This window comes from Dama dama, chromosome X, assembly GCF_033118175.1.
Source record: "Dama dama isolate Ldn47 chromosome X, ASM3311817v1, whole genome shotgun sequence".
NCBI classification, from domain to species: Eukaryota; Metazoa; Chordata; class Mammalia; order Artiodactyla; family Cervidae; genus Dama; species Dama dama.
In genome coordinates, this window is record NC_083714.1 from 77,691,762 (window position 1) to 77,707,174 (window position 15,413).

The window sequence follows — 15,413 nt, forward strand, 5'->3', positions numbered from 1 at the left end:
AACCAGAATTATTTTGGAATCTTGTTTAAAATATAGCTTCCTGAGTTCTATCCTAAATCTGCTAAATATGAACCTACAAACAAATTCCTGTTGGCCAGGAATCTACATTTTTAGCAGGTGATCTGGGTGATTCTTAAGAACATTAAAGCTCCAGAACCATGATTCTATTTTATTTAGACACATTGAATTGTAATACTAGGAGAAGTTATTGTGTTTGGGCTTGTAATTAGGGATGTAAATCTAGTCAAGCCCATTGTTGGTGCTCAACAAATATTTGATGCATTGAAATCTTACTAGTATCTTACTAGTTCAGACTAATTAGGTAGAAGCCATCTGAACTAATGAAAGCTCAAAACCACAGGTTATTTTAAAAAGGAAACATGGGGACTTCTGGCTATGATGTAGTGATGAAGACAACAAAATTCCTTTGCCCCCAAACAACTGTAAAACTCAACAACATTGTTCAAAAAACCAGTCATTGAAGTGCACTTCTTGGTCCTTCAGATCTGTCTCTTGCTTCAACAGTGCTTGGGCAGAACAGACCAAGGGATGCCCCTTATTCCAGCCTTCAACCTTTTTTCCAGTTGCAAACTTCAGAATCAGCCACTCAGCTGTCCGTGATCACCAGGGCCAGCCATCACTTTTTGAGCTTAACTGCTTATTACCATGAGCTCCAAGATTCGTCAGAATTATTCCACTGAGGTAGAGGCTGCCATCAACCGCCTGCTCAACATGCACCTGCAGGCTTCCTATACCTACCTTTCTCTGGGTTTCTATTTTGACAGTGACAATGTTGCTCTGGAGGGTGTGGGCCACTTTTTTTTTTTATGAATTGGCCAAGGAGAAGCGTGAGGGTGTAGAGCGGTCTCTTGAAAATGCAAAACCAGAGTGGCGGCCTCGCCCTCTTCCTGGATGTAGAGAAGTCATCCCAAGATGAGTGGGGTAAAACCCAGGGTGCTATGGAAGCCTCCCTTCTCATAGAGAAGAGGCTGAACCAGGCCCTTTTGGATCTGCATGGCCTGGGTGCTGCCCTTGCAGACCCCCACATCTGTGACTTCCTGGAGAGCCACTTCCTAGATGAGGAGGTGAAACTCATCAAGAAGATGGAGCCCTTTCTCAAGTCTCAAACACAATGGAAATAATAAAGTTTTTTGCAGCAGCAAAAAAAAAAAAAAAAAAAAAAAGCAATCACCATTTCAGAGCTTGAACAGAAGCAAGAAGAAAAGAAAAAAAAAGAAAGAAATATTTATTCATGAAAAACTGAATTTCAGGTATGAACAGTGAAAGTCTATTGTGTTCTTTCCTGGAACTACTCCCATCCTACCTCCATATCAGGTGAGGTAGGTGAGGTTGTTCTATCACAATGGGGCTGGCAGTGAAAAATCAGCAGATTTGCTGGTAGAAGGGATTAACTTGGTTTGGAATAGATGATGAAAAAACCTATGTCCAATGGTATTGTTGATAAAGTACCAAATTTGGCAGAAATGAGCAAGGAAAACCAGGAACAATGCTAGCCTCAGGGTGAAGTCCTGGTTGGAGTCAGTGGCAGACAAACTAATAAGCTGAGATTTAATAGGGAAATTCCGGTTATGAGAGAAGCACAGAGGAACTATCCTTGGCTGTCCAGGAGGCTGAATGAATGCATGGGGAGACCTGAGAAGATCTGATAAAAATTAATAGCTGAAAGTGTCCTGAATTTGTACACATACTTAAAATCACATGCAAATGCATCAGCAGTGGGTGGATACCTTACTGACTCAACTTGGTTGAGCACAGCTTCTAACCATTAAAATAAGAAAACACAGAGGTGACTCCTAGGAAGCCAAACTCAAAAGGAAAAATGAAATTTAAAAAAATAAGCAGAACAGTTAGATACCAGAAAGCAGGAGGAGACAAATTCCACAGATTAAGCCTAGGACGGCTACAAATAAATGAAACAAACAAAATGAGCAACACCCTTAGAGGAATAAAGAATCCAGAACTCCTACAATACATTGTATAAAATGTCTAGTTTTCAAAGATAAAATGACAAGACATGAAATGGGAAAGAGTGACCCAAACTCAGGGGAAAAGTCAATAGAAACTGCCTGAGTGAGCCCAGATGTTGGATTTAGCAGACAAGGACTTCAAAACACTGATAAATATGTTCAAAGAATTAAAGGAACCATTATTTATGAATTAAGGGAAAATGTGATGACAATAGCTGCCTCATTGGAAAAATTCTGGATGCTGGGAAAGATTGAGGGCAGAAGGAGAAGGGGATGTCAGAGGATGAAATGGATGGCATCACTGATGTAATGAACATGAACTTGGGCAAACTTCAGAGGTGGTGAGGGACAGAAAGGCCTGGCATGATGCAATCCATGGGGTTGCAAACAGTCAGACATGACCGGACAACTGAACAATAACAACAACAACATGATGACAATGGGGCTTCCCCAATGGCTCAGCGGGTAAAGAATCCACCTACAATGCAGGAGACACAGGTTCTATCCCTGATTCGGGAAAATCCCTTGGAGAAGGAAATGGCAACCCACTACAGTATTCTTGCCTGAAAAAAATCCCATTCCACGGATGGAGGAGCCTGACTGGCTACAGTCCACAGGGTCACAAAGAGTCAGACCCAACTGAGTGCCTAAGTAGAAACACATGATGACAATGATACAAAAAGAGACCAAATCTCAATTTTAAAAAGGAAATTTAGAATCAAATGGAAACTGCTCAGTTGAAATTACAATAACTGATATGAAAGTTTACTATATTTACTCAAACATCATATTTGAAATGGCAGAGAGAAGAGTCATCCAGTCTAAAAAACAAAGAGAAAAAAACTGAAGAAAATGAACAGAACCTCAGTGACCTGTGACTACTTCTAGCATGCCAACATACATGTAACAGGAATCTAAGATGAGGAGACAAGAAAGAAAAAATATTTGAAGAAATACTCAAAAACTTTCCAAGTTTGGTGAAAAATATTAATTGGCAGGTCAGTGAAGCTCAGTCCCAAGTAGGATAAACACAAAGGGATGCATGTGTAATCATATCGTAGTTAAACTTTTGAAAGCCAAGAACAAAATCTTGAACAAAAGACAAATGACTCCTCATATACAGAGAAACAATATGTTTACCCTATGGTTAACATTATACTTAATGATCAAAGACTGAATGATTCCCCCTTAAATCAGGAACGAGGAAAAGATCCACATTCTCACCACTTCTATTCAATATTTGCTGGATATTCTAGCTAGAGCAATAAGGGCAGGAAATTAAGTAACAGGCATCTAAATTTGAAAAGAAGTGAAATTAACTCTATTTGTAGGTGGTAAGATCTTACATGTAGTCTACCAAAAAAAATTAGAACTAATAGCACACAAAATGATCATAGGATACAAGACAGAAAATTCAATTGTGTTTCTATACATGAGCAGTGGACATTTGAAAATGAAAGTAAGATGTAATTCTATTCATTATAACATCAAAAAGAATAAACTAGAAATAACTAACAAAAGAAGTATATGACATATATACATTGAAAATGACACAATATTACAAAGAAAACTTAAAGACTTACATCCCCCATTGACCTATATATTCAACACAATTCCTATCAAAATCTCAGCAGGTTTTTTCTTTTTTTTTTTTTTAAGGAAATTGATGACCTGATCCAAAATTTTATATGGGAACACAAAGTACCCAGACCCAGAAATCCAAGCAATCTTGGAAAGGAGAGGAGTTGGAGGACTTAAGCTACCCAACTTCAACTTACTAGAAAACTACTGTAATGAAGACAGTGTAGTATTGGCCTAAAAATAAATATATAGATTAATGGAACAAAAATAGAGTCCAGAAATAAACCCTTAACTTTATGGTCAATTGATCTTTTTCAAAGGTTGCAAAGCAATTAAATGAGGAAAAAGATAATTTTTTTAGCAAATGATTCTGGATATCCACATCCAAAAAATTAACTTCTACCTTTATCTCATATCATACACAAAAATTAAACTGTAAATGGATCATAGACCTAAATGTAGTAGCTAAAACTATTAAAAGTTTGAAGAAAATATTAGGACAATTTTTAATTCTCTCTCTATATATATATCTCAATAAAGTTGTTAGAAAAATATCATTTTATGATTGTTTTTCTATGACTGCATGGAAGCTGTTTCAGTTGGCCCCACTACCCCTTTGTGAGTGTGTTGAGAACTTCCTTACTTTATGGTATTACAAAATGCTTCAGGCTTATCTTGTATATTCCCTACTTCGCCTATGAATCAGTCAGTTATTTTTTTCAAAGACTCACAGTTCTTTTCACTGAAGAATGATATTAACTTCTAGACACTAAGTGTGTTAATTGGGGTGTCATTGCTTCTAGGCACTCTCAGCTATCAGAGCAAGAAAATATATGTGTACGTACTAGCCCAGTTATACATGCAGATCTATAAATATGCGTATATGCATCCATATGTATCTATTAAGAAAAGCATGAGTTCATACTGAGATCTCTAACTCTAGGTGGCTTGGTGGGTAAAGAATCTGCCTGCAATGCAGGAGACATGGGTTCGATCTCTGGGTCAGGAAGATCCCCTGGAGGAGGGCCTGGAAACCTACTCCAGTATTCTTGCCTGGATAATCCCATGGACAGAGGAGCTTGGTGGGCTATGATCCATGGGGTCACAAAGAGTTAGACATGACTGAAGTGACTTAGCATTCATGCATGCACAATCCAGTAGCACATGGATCACTCTGGGCTTCTCCCTTTGTTTCCTTTTAAAACCCCTTTTCAACAGTGGGAAACCTAACTCTCACTATTCATCATTCATTTATGCTTATTTGTTCAATCACAGTATACATCTAAGGCAGTTTCAGAGTTGTTATCTGTTTATTTTTTTATAGCATATGTCCATTTTCCATTTTCAGCACAGCAGTGGAACTGTATCCACAAATGCCAAGGTACAATGAAATAAATTCATTAGGAAACAGCATTTTATTATTATTATTATTAGCCTCATGGAATGGCATGCAGGATCTTAGTTCCTCCACCAGGGACTGAATTTCTGCTCCCTGGAATGGAAGCATGGAGTCCTAACCACTAGACTACCAGGGAACTTCTGAAATCAGCATTTTAGATATTTTAACTTTTATACCACAAAACATCAAAGCCAAACACCATAGACTGCTTAAGAGAAAAGAAAAAGAAGTATAATTTAAAAATAATTCTTTTCCCTTTAAAAATTTTTCTTTTTTACGGTGGTAAAAAATATGCAATATGTACCATTTTAACTATTTTTAGTGTGTAATTTCGTGGCACTAGGTACATTAATAATATATATGACCATCACTAGTATCCATTTCGAGAATTTTCGTCATGCCTTACTGGAATTCTGTACGCATTAAACAAGAAGTCCTCACTTTCTTTCCTTTCTCTTCTGATAACCTCTGTTCCACTTTCTGTCTCTATGAATTTGCCCATTCTACGTAATTCCTATAAGTGGAATCATAAAATAGTTGTCTTTTTGTATCTGCTTCTTTCACTTAACATAATGCTTTCAATGCTCAGCCTTGTTGCACCATATATTAGAACATCCTTCCATTTTAAGCCTGAATAATATTTCATTATATGTTTATACCACATTTTATTTAATCCATTCGTCTTTTGGTGGACATTTTGCTGTTTTAGCATTTTGTCTATTGTGAACAATGCTGTTAGGAACATGGATGTTCATGTATCTGAGTCGCTGTGTTCAATTCTTTGTATTTATATTTAGAAATGGAACTGATGGGTCATATGGTAATTCTATGTTTATTTTTTTTTTGAAGCAACCAAACTGTTTATCACAACAGCTATGCAATTTTACATTTTCAACAGCAATGCATGAGGCCTCTAATTTCCCCACATCTTCACCAACACTGGTTATTGTCCTATTTTCTTAAATAATAGTGACCTAAATGGGTAGTGTCTTAGTCTAATCAGGCTGCTATAACAAAATTACATAGAAGTGACATCAGCAAAATGGCTGGACAAGATGTTCCTTGCAAGTATCTACCCCTCAACAACAAAATTTGGCATCCACCCACAAGCAAAAGTACCTTTGAGGGAGCTGTGGGATCTAGTACCATACATAAGGAGCATGGAAGGATTCTTGCTTACCTACACATTAGGTAATAGGTATGCAGACCGTGGTGCCAGATGTGGACCCTAAAGTGGTCCATGAACCAACTCCAGCCCCTCTTAGCCATGATCTAGGAACCTCCAGAGGACTCTAATTTAGACAATAAACCACAAATGAGAGGACATTTGTGGAAATCTAGGAGTCCAGTGGAGAAGTTCCAGCATACCACAGGAGTAAAATAAAAATCAAAGATGTGACACATTGGAGATAGTAAAAGGAATATTTTGATCTTACCTTCATTACCCTTCCCCCAGGCTGGCACACCTCAGTGAAAGAGAGTGTTTGTTGGCTTGTAATTTCTTCTAGAGGGGAATATGAGAGCATGGGAATGAGTACTTGGCTACTTCAGCCATGTGGAATGCTGCCAAAGGGGCCCATTTCTCTCCTGCCCTTCCAGAGTACTGAGTCATGAGCTGTGTGACTTGGGGGCAGTGAGAAGCTGGGAGAACAGAAGCCAGTGCTCTGAATGAAACATCTGTATCAAAGGGACATGGATCCTACTAGCCATATCACAGCCTCCATTGAGAGCCTCCCAAAAGCCACTCAGGACATGTCACCTGCAAATCTCGCCCCCTCCTCCAACTGGTCTACAGGAAATCCCAAGACCCTGTTAGGCTCACCCCTACACATCCCCCAACCTGTGATCTGACCTCTGTGTGCACTCTTGATGGAAATAAGATTGAGCTTTTTTCAGACAACAAATATTGCACATGCAGATATCATGTCTGGATCTGGGGGACAGAGAGAGATCACAAACTTGAGCATTTAACATCAACCTTGGGAGAACAGAAGGGAAGCAATCAGTGCTTAAGCTTGGCTTTGCAGGTTCAAGAAAAGGCACACAAGCTTAAGAATTCTGCCACAGGAGGGAGCCAAGAGTGTGGAGCAGGCCTATCCACAGAAGGTCTGAGAAAGCCTGAGAATCCTTAGCAGAGCTGATGAAAGGCATTTCTCTCTTGAAATCAGTCAGTTAGGACTAGAGGAGGTGATTGCTACATCAAATGAGAAGACAACAAGGTAAGACTTCAAAGAACATGAAAAATCAAGAAAATAGGACACAACCAATGAAACACAATGAATTTCCAGTACTGACTCCAAAGATATAAAGTACTAAAAATAACTATAGCTAAAATAATTAGTTAATGGAGGCAATATACTGAAAGAATAGATTGTAATATCAAAAACATAAAAGGGGTAGTGAAAGGGCAGAGATTTTGTATGCAATTGAAATTATTATTATTATCATTACTATTATTACTTTGGTTATGCCACATGGCTTGCATGATCTTAGTTTGCCAGCCAGGGGTTGAACAGGCTCCATGCAGTGGAAGTGTGGAATCCTAACCACTGGACCACCAGGAAATTCTCAAAATTAAGTTTCAATCAGCCAAAAATTAGACTGTTAGATGTAAAAGATGCTTTATATGAGTCTTGTGCTAACCACAAAACAAAAACCTACAGTAGATACACAAAAGATAGAGAGAAGGGAATCAAAGCATACCACTATGAAAAACAAATTCACAAAAGAAGGCAGAAAGAGAGGAAGAAGAAGACAAGGGAAAAACAAAACAGTCAGAAAACAATAAAATGGCATTAGTAACTTCCCACCTATCAATAATTGCTGTAAATATAAATGGATTCATTATTCCAATTAAAAGGCATAGAATGGCTGAGTGGATAGAAAAATGAGACCCAACTCTATGCTGCCTATAAGAGACTCACATGGGCTCAAAATGAATTGATAGACATACCAAAAGAAAGAAAATATAACAATACTTATATAAGACACAATAGACTTCACCTCAAAAGCTGTAACAAGTGACAAAGAAGGTTATTATATGATAAAATAGTCAATTCATCAAGTGGATAATAACAACTGTAAATACATGTATACCCAAAATAATAGCACCTAGATATTAAGAAAATATTAAGACATATGAAGGGAGAAATAGACAATAATACAATAATAAAAGGGCACTTCAATACTTCACTTTCAACAATGGATAGGTTATCAATTCAGAAAATCAATTAGGAAAAACTAGAGTTGAGCTGTACTTAGAGCAAATGGCCTTAACAGTTATATATAGAACTTTCCACTTATCAACAATAGAATACACATTTTTCTTGAGTACTCATGGAAGATTCTCCAAGATATACCATAAGTTAGGTCACAAAACAAGTCCTAACAAGTTTAGGAAGATTGAAAATATACCAACTATCTTCCTGACCACAATGGTATGAAACTAGAAATTGATAATGGGAGAAAAACTGGAAAATTCACAAATATACAAAAATTAAACAGCAAAATCTTGAACGACTAATGGGCCAAAAGAGAAATCAAAATTGAAATTGAAAAACATCTTGAAACAAATGAAAATGGAAACACAACATACCAAAACTTATAAGATACAGCAAAAACAGTTCTCAGAGGGAGTTTATAGCAAGAAATGCCTACAGTAAGATAAAAGAAAGCTCTCAAATAAACTTAACACTACCACTAGAAAAAGGACAAAGAAAACCCAAAGTTAGAAAAAAATAAAAATAACAAATATCAAAGAATAAATAAATGGAATAGAGGCCAGAAAAACATTATAGAAGATCAATGAAATTGAGAACTTAAAAAAAAAAGAACAAAATTGTGTAACCTTTTAGCTAGACTAAGGAAAATGACAGAACACTCAAACAAAATCAGAAATGAATGAAGAGTCATTACAACAGATAGCACAGAAATAAAAAGTATTATAAGAGACTGCTATGAACAATTATATGCCAATAAATGGGATAACTTAGAAAAATGGATACACTCTAGAAACATATAACCTACCAAGATGAATCATAAACAAAGAGAAAATCTGAACAGACTAATAATGAGCAAGGAAATGAGCAAGGAAATAGTAAAAAACCACCCAACAAAATATAGAGCAAGACCAGATAGTTTCACTGGTAAATTACACCAAACATTTAAATAACAATTAGTGCAAATTCTCCTTAAACTCTCCCAAAATACTGAAGATGAGAGAACATTCCCATATTCATTTTTAAGACCAGCATTCTACCCTGATACCAGAGCCAGATAAGGACACTATATCCTTGATGAATATAAATGCAAAAATTCTCAACCAAATATTAGCAAACTAATCAAAATCACATTAAAGTAATTATTCATAGCAGCCACTGAGATTTATCCTTGGAATGCAAGGAAACGTCAACATATGTAAGTCAATAAATGTGATACACCAGAGCACATTAATATAATGAAATATTAAAATCATATGATCATTTCAGTAGATGCAGAAATAGAGTTTGACAAAATACAACAGCCTTTCATGGCAGAAACTAACAGTATAGAGAGAATGTACATTAAAATAATAAAAGATATATATGACAAACCCATAGCTAACATCATACTCCACAGTGACATGTTAAATTTTTTCTTCTAAGATTGGGAATAGACAAGGATGCCCACTCTAACCACTGCTATCTAAAAGAGTACTGGAAGTCCTAGTCAGAGAAATTAGCATGAAAAAGAAAGATGTCAAAGTTGAGAAATAAGAAGCAAAATTTCTCTGTTTGAAGACGAACATATATAAAGTCTCCACTAAAAAAAAACTGCTAGAACTTGTTAACAAATTTAAACTTCTGGATTCAAAATCAGGATTCAGAAATCAGTTGCATTTCTGTACACTAAACAAAATGTCTGAAAAAGAAATAAAAAGAACAATCTCATTTAAAGTAACATCAAAACTGAACTGAACTGAAAATTAATAAAATACAAGTATTAAAATTAACCTTGAGGATTGACTAGTTTGACTTTGCTGTCCAAGGGACTCTCCAGAGTCTTCTCTAACACCACGGTTCAAAGTATTAGTTCTTTGGTGCTCAGTCTTCTTTATGGTCGAACACTCATATCCATACATGACTACTGGAAAAACCATAGCTTTGAATAGACAAACGTTTGTTGGCAAAGTGATGTCTCTGATTGTTAATACACTGTTTAGGTTTGTCATAGCTTTCCTTCCAAGGAGCAAGCGTCTTTTACCTTCATAGCTGAAGTCACCATCTGCAGTGACTTTAGAGCCCAAGAAAATAAAGTCTGTCTCTGTTTCCATTGTTTCCCTATTTGCCATGAAGTAATTTTGAACTGTGGTGTTGGAGAAGACTCTTGAGAGTCCCTTGGACTGCAAGGAGATCTACCCAGTCCATCCTAAAGGAGATCAATCCTGGGTGTTCATTGGAAGAACTGATGCTGAAGCTGAAACTCCCATACTTTGGCCACCTCATGGGAAAAGTTGACTCACTGAAAATGATCCTGTTGCTGGGAGGGATTGAGGGCAGGAGGAGAAGGGGATGACAGAAGATGAGATGGCTGGATGGCATCACTGACTCCATGGACAGGAGTTTGAGTAAACTCCGGGAGTTGGTGATGGACAGGGGGGCCTGGTGTGCTGTGATTCATGGGGTCGCAAAGAGTCAGACACGACTGAGCGACTGGACTGAACTGAACTGAACTGAACTGAACTGAATGGGACTGGATGCCATGATCTTAGTTTTTTGAATGTTGAGCTTTAAGCCAGCTTTTTCACTCTTCTCTTTCACTTTCATCAAGAGGCTGTTTAGTTCCTCTTCACTTTCTGCCATAAGGGTGGTGTCATCTGCATATCTGAGGTTATTGATATTTTTCCTGGCAATCTTGATTCCAGCTTGTGCTTTATCCAGCCTGGCATTTCCCATGATGTACTCTGTGGTGGGAATGTAAATTGATACAGCTGCTATGGAAGATGGTATGGAGATTGCTTAAAATCTAGGAATAAAACCACCATATGACCCAGCAATCCAACTCCTAAGCATATACCCTGAGGGAACCAAAATTGAAAAATACACATGTATCCCATTGTTCTTTGCAGCACCATTTACATCAGTTAGAATATGGAAGCAACCTAGATGTCCATCGACAGATGAATGGATAAAGAAGTTGTGGTACATATACACAGTGGAATATTACTCATCCATAAAAAGGAACACATTTGAGTCCATTCTGACGAGGTGAATGAACCTAGAACCTATTATACAGAGTGAAGTGAGTCAGAAAGAGAAAGATAACTATCGTATTCTGAAGCATATATACAGAATCTAGAAAAATGGTACAGAAAAATTTATTCACATGGCAGCAGTGGAGAAACAGACATAGAGAATAGACTTATGGACATGGGGAGAGGGTGAGATGTATAGAAAGAGTAACATGGAAGCTTACATTATCATATGTAAAATAGATAGCCAATGACAATTTGCTGTATGGCTTAGGAAACTCAAATAGGGGCTCTGTATCAACCTAGAGGGGTGGAATGGGGAGGGAGATGGGAGGGAGTTTCAAAAGGGAGGAAAGATATGTATACATATGGCTGATACATGTTGAGGTTTGATAGAAAACAGAAAAATTCTGTAAAGCAATTATCTTTCAATAAAAAAAATAATTAAAAAAATACACTGGAGGGAACAAACAGTAAAGTAACTGAGCAGAACAATGGATAAGCTAGCTGGAAGATAAAATGGTGGAAATAAATGAAGTGGAACACAACAAAGGGAAAAAGAATAAAAAGTAATAAGAACAGTCTCAGAGACCTCTAGGACAACATTCGGTGTAACAATATTCAAATCATAAGGGTCTCAGAAGAAGAAGAAAAAAGGAAAGGGCATGAGAAAATATTTGATATTATAATTGAAAACATCCCTAAAATGGAAAAGGAAATAGCTACCCAAGTCCCAATAAGCCCAGAGCGTTCCATACAAGATAAATGCAAGGAGAAACACACCAAGAGACATGCTAATCAAACTAACAAAAGTTAAACACTAAGAGCATGAGACAAGTGCTTGGGGCTGGTGCACTGGGATGACCCAGAGGGATGGGATGGGGAGGGAGGTGGGAGGGGGAATTCAGGATGGGGAACACATGTAAATCCATGGCTGATTCATGTCAATGTATGGCAAAAACCATTACAATATTGTAAAATAATTAGCCCCCAACTAATAAAAATAAATGGAAAAAAAGGTAAAAGAAAAAAAAGCAACAAGGGAAGAGCAACAAATAACATACAAAATGATCCCCATAAGGTTACCAGCAGATCTTTCAAGAGAAACTCTGCCTGCCAGAAGAGAATGACAGGATATACTTAAAGTGATGAAAGGGAAAAATGTACAACCGAGATTACTCTATCAAAAGGATCTCATTCAGATTCAAAGGAAAAAGCAAAACCTTTACAAACAAGCAGAAGTTAAGAGAATTCAGCACTGTCAAACCACCTTTACAATAAATGCTAAAGAATTTCTCTAAATAGGAAAAAAGGCATACAAAGAAAACCCAAAACAATAAAATAAATGGTAATAGGTTCACATATATCAATAATTACCATACATGTAGATGGGCTAAATGTTTCCACCAAAGGACACAGATTGGCTGAATAGATACAAAAACAAGACCCCTATATATGCTGTCTACAAGAGACCCACTTCAGACCTAGGGATACATACAGACCCAAAGTGAGGGGCTGGAAAAAGATATTCCATGAAAACATAAATCAAAAGAAAGTGGCTGTAGTGATACTCATATCACATAAAATAACACTTTAAAATAAAGACCATTACAAGAGACAAAGAAGGACACTACATAACAACCAAGGAATTAATCCAAGAAAAAAGATACAACAATTGTAAATATATATGAATCAAACATAGGCACATCTCAATACATAAGGCAAATGCAAACATCCACTAAAGGGAAATTGACGGTAATACAATAATAGTGGGGGACTTCAGTAACCTATTCACACCAATAGACAGATCATCCAGACAGAAAATTAAGAAGGAAGCACAAGCTTTAAATGATACATTGGACAAGTTGTACTTAATTGATATCTACAGAGCACTTCATCCAGAAGCAACAGTTTACTTTTTTTTTCCCTCAGTGCACATGGAACACTTTCCATGATAGAGCACATCTTGGGCCACAAATCAAGCTTTGGTAAATTTTTAAAAGCTGAAAACATTTCAAACATCTTTTCTGACCACAATGCTGTAAGATATCAGCTACAGGAAAACAAAAAACCTATATAAAAAAACACAAACATATGGAGGTTAAACAATATGCTTCTGAATAACCAACAGACTGCTGAAAAAAAAATCATAAAGGAAATTAAAATATGCCTAGAAAAAAATGACAGTGAAAACATGACAACTCAAAGCCTGTTGGATTCAGCAAAAGCAATGCTAAGGGGGAAGTTTATAGCAATACAAGCCTACCTCAAGAAACAAGAAAAAATCAAATAAACAACCTAACTTTACATCTAAAGCAATTAGAAAAAGAAGAGTAGAAAAACCTCAAAGTTAGAAGGAAAGAAATCATAGGAATCAGGCCAGAAACAAATGAAAAAGAAATGAAGGAGACAATAGCAAAGATCAATAAAATTAAAAAGCTGACTCTTTGAGAAGATAAAATTGATAAACTGTTAGCCAGACTAATCAAGAGAAAAAGGGAGAAGGCTCAAATCAATAAAATTAAGAAATAAAAAAGCAGAAATTACAACAGACAACACAGAAATACAAACGATCATAAAAGACTACTATGAGCAACTATATGCCAATAAAATGGACAACCTGAAAGAAATGAAAAAATTCTTAGAAAAGTATAACCTTCCAAAACTCAACCAGGAAGAAATAAAAAATGTGAACAGACCAATGAAAAACACAGAGATGGAAACTGTAACCAAAATATTCCAACAACAACAACAAAAATCCAGAGCCAGATGTCTTCACAGGAGAATTCTACCAAAAGTTCAGAGAAGAGCAAACACTGATCCTGCTCAAACTCTTCCAGAAAATTGCAGAGGAAGGAAAACTCAAAAACTCATTCTACAAAGCTACCATCCCTCTGATACCAAAACTAGACAAAGATGCTACCAAAAAAAAAGAAAGTTACAAGCCAATATCACCAATATCACTGATGTACCTAGATGCAAAAGTCCTCAACAAAATTTTAGCAAACAAAATCCAACAACACATTTAAGATCATACACGATGATCAAGTGGGCTTTTATTGCAGGGATGCAGGATTGTTCAATATTAGCAAATCAATCAATGTGATACATCATATTAACAAATTGAGAGATAAAAACCATCTGATTATTTCAATAGATGCAGAGAAAGCCTTTGACAAAATTCAACAGCCATTTATGATTTTAAAAAATCTCCAGAAAGTAGGCATAGAAAGAACATACCTCAACATAATAAAGCCACAGCAAATATCATTCTCATATCAAATATCATATCATATCAAATATAATTCTCAGTGTTGAAACACTGAAACCATTTCCTCTGAAATCAGAAACAAGATAAGTGTGCTCACTCTCACTACTATTATTCAGCATAGTTTTGGAAGCCCCAGCCACAGCAAACAGAGAAGAAAAAGAAATAAAACGAATACAGATTGGAAAAGAAGAAATAAAGCTCTCACTGTTTGCAAATGACATAATTCTCTACATAGAAAACCCTAGAGATGTCACCAGAAAATTAGCAAAGCCAATCAGTGAATATAGTAAAGTTGCAGGGTGTAAAATTGATACACAGAAATCCCTTACAATCCTATACATTAAGAATGAAAATCAGAAAGAGGAATTAAGAAAACAATCCCATTCATCATTGCAAAAAGAATAAAATATGCACTAATAAATTTACCTAAAGAGACAAAAGACCTCTATGTAGAAAACTATAAGTCACTGATGAAAGATATCAAAGACAATACAAACAAATGAAGATATAAATTATGTTCTTGGATTGGAAGAATCAGTAGAGTGAAAATGACTACACTATCCAAAGCAATCTATAGATTTTTGCAATCCTTATCAAACTACCAATGGTATTTTTCACAGAACTAGAACTTATAATTTCACAGTTTGTATGGAAACACAAAAGACCCTGAATGGCCAAAGCAATCTTAAAAAAGAAAAATGGAGCTGGAAGAATCAACCTTCCTGACTTCAGACTATACTATAAAGCTATGGTCACCAAGACAGTATGGTACTGGCACAGAAACAGAAATATATGCCAATGTAACCAGAGAGAAAATACAGAGATAAATCCATGCACTTATGGGCACCTTACCTTTGACAAAGGAGGCAAAAATATAGAATGGAAAAAAGACAATCTCTTCAATAAATGATGCTGGAAAAACTGGTCAGCTATGTGTAGAAGTAT

At 36.3% G+C, this 15,413-nt stretch overlaps 1 pseudogene; it reads left to right on the forward strand.

The window, feature by feature from the left end:
* The first annotated feature begins 666 nt into the window (after nucleotides 1-666).
* LOC133052724 (ferritin light chain-like) lies at nucleotides 667-1,142 on the forward strand (annotated as a pseudogene).
* Nucleotides 1,143-15,413: the final 14,271 nt, after the last annotated feature.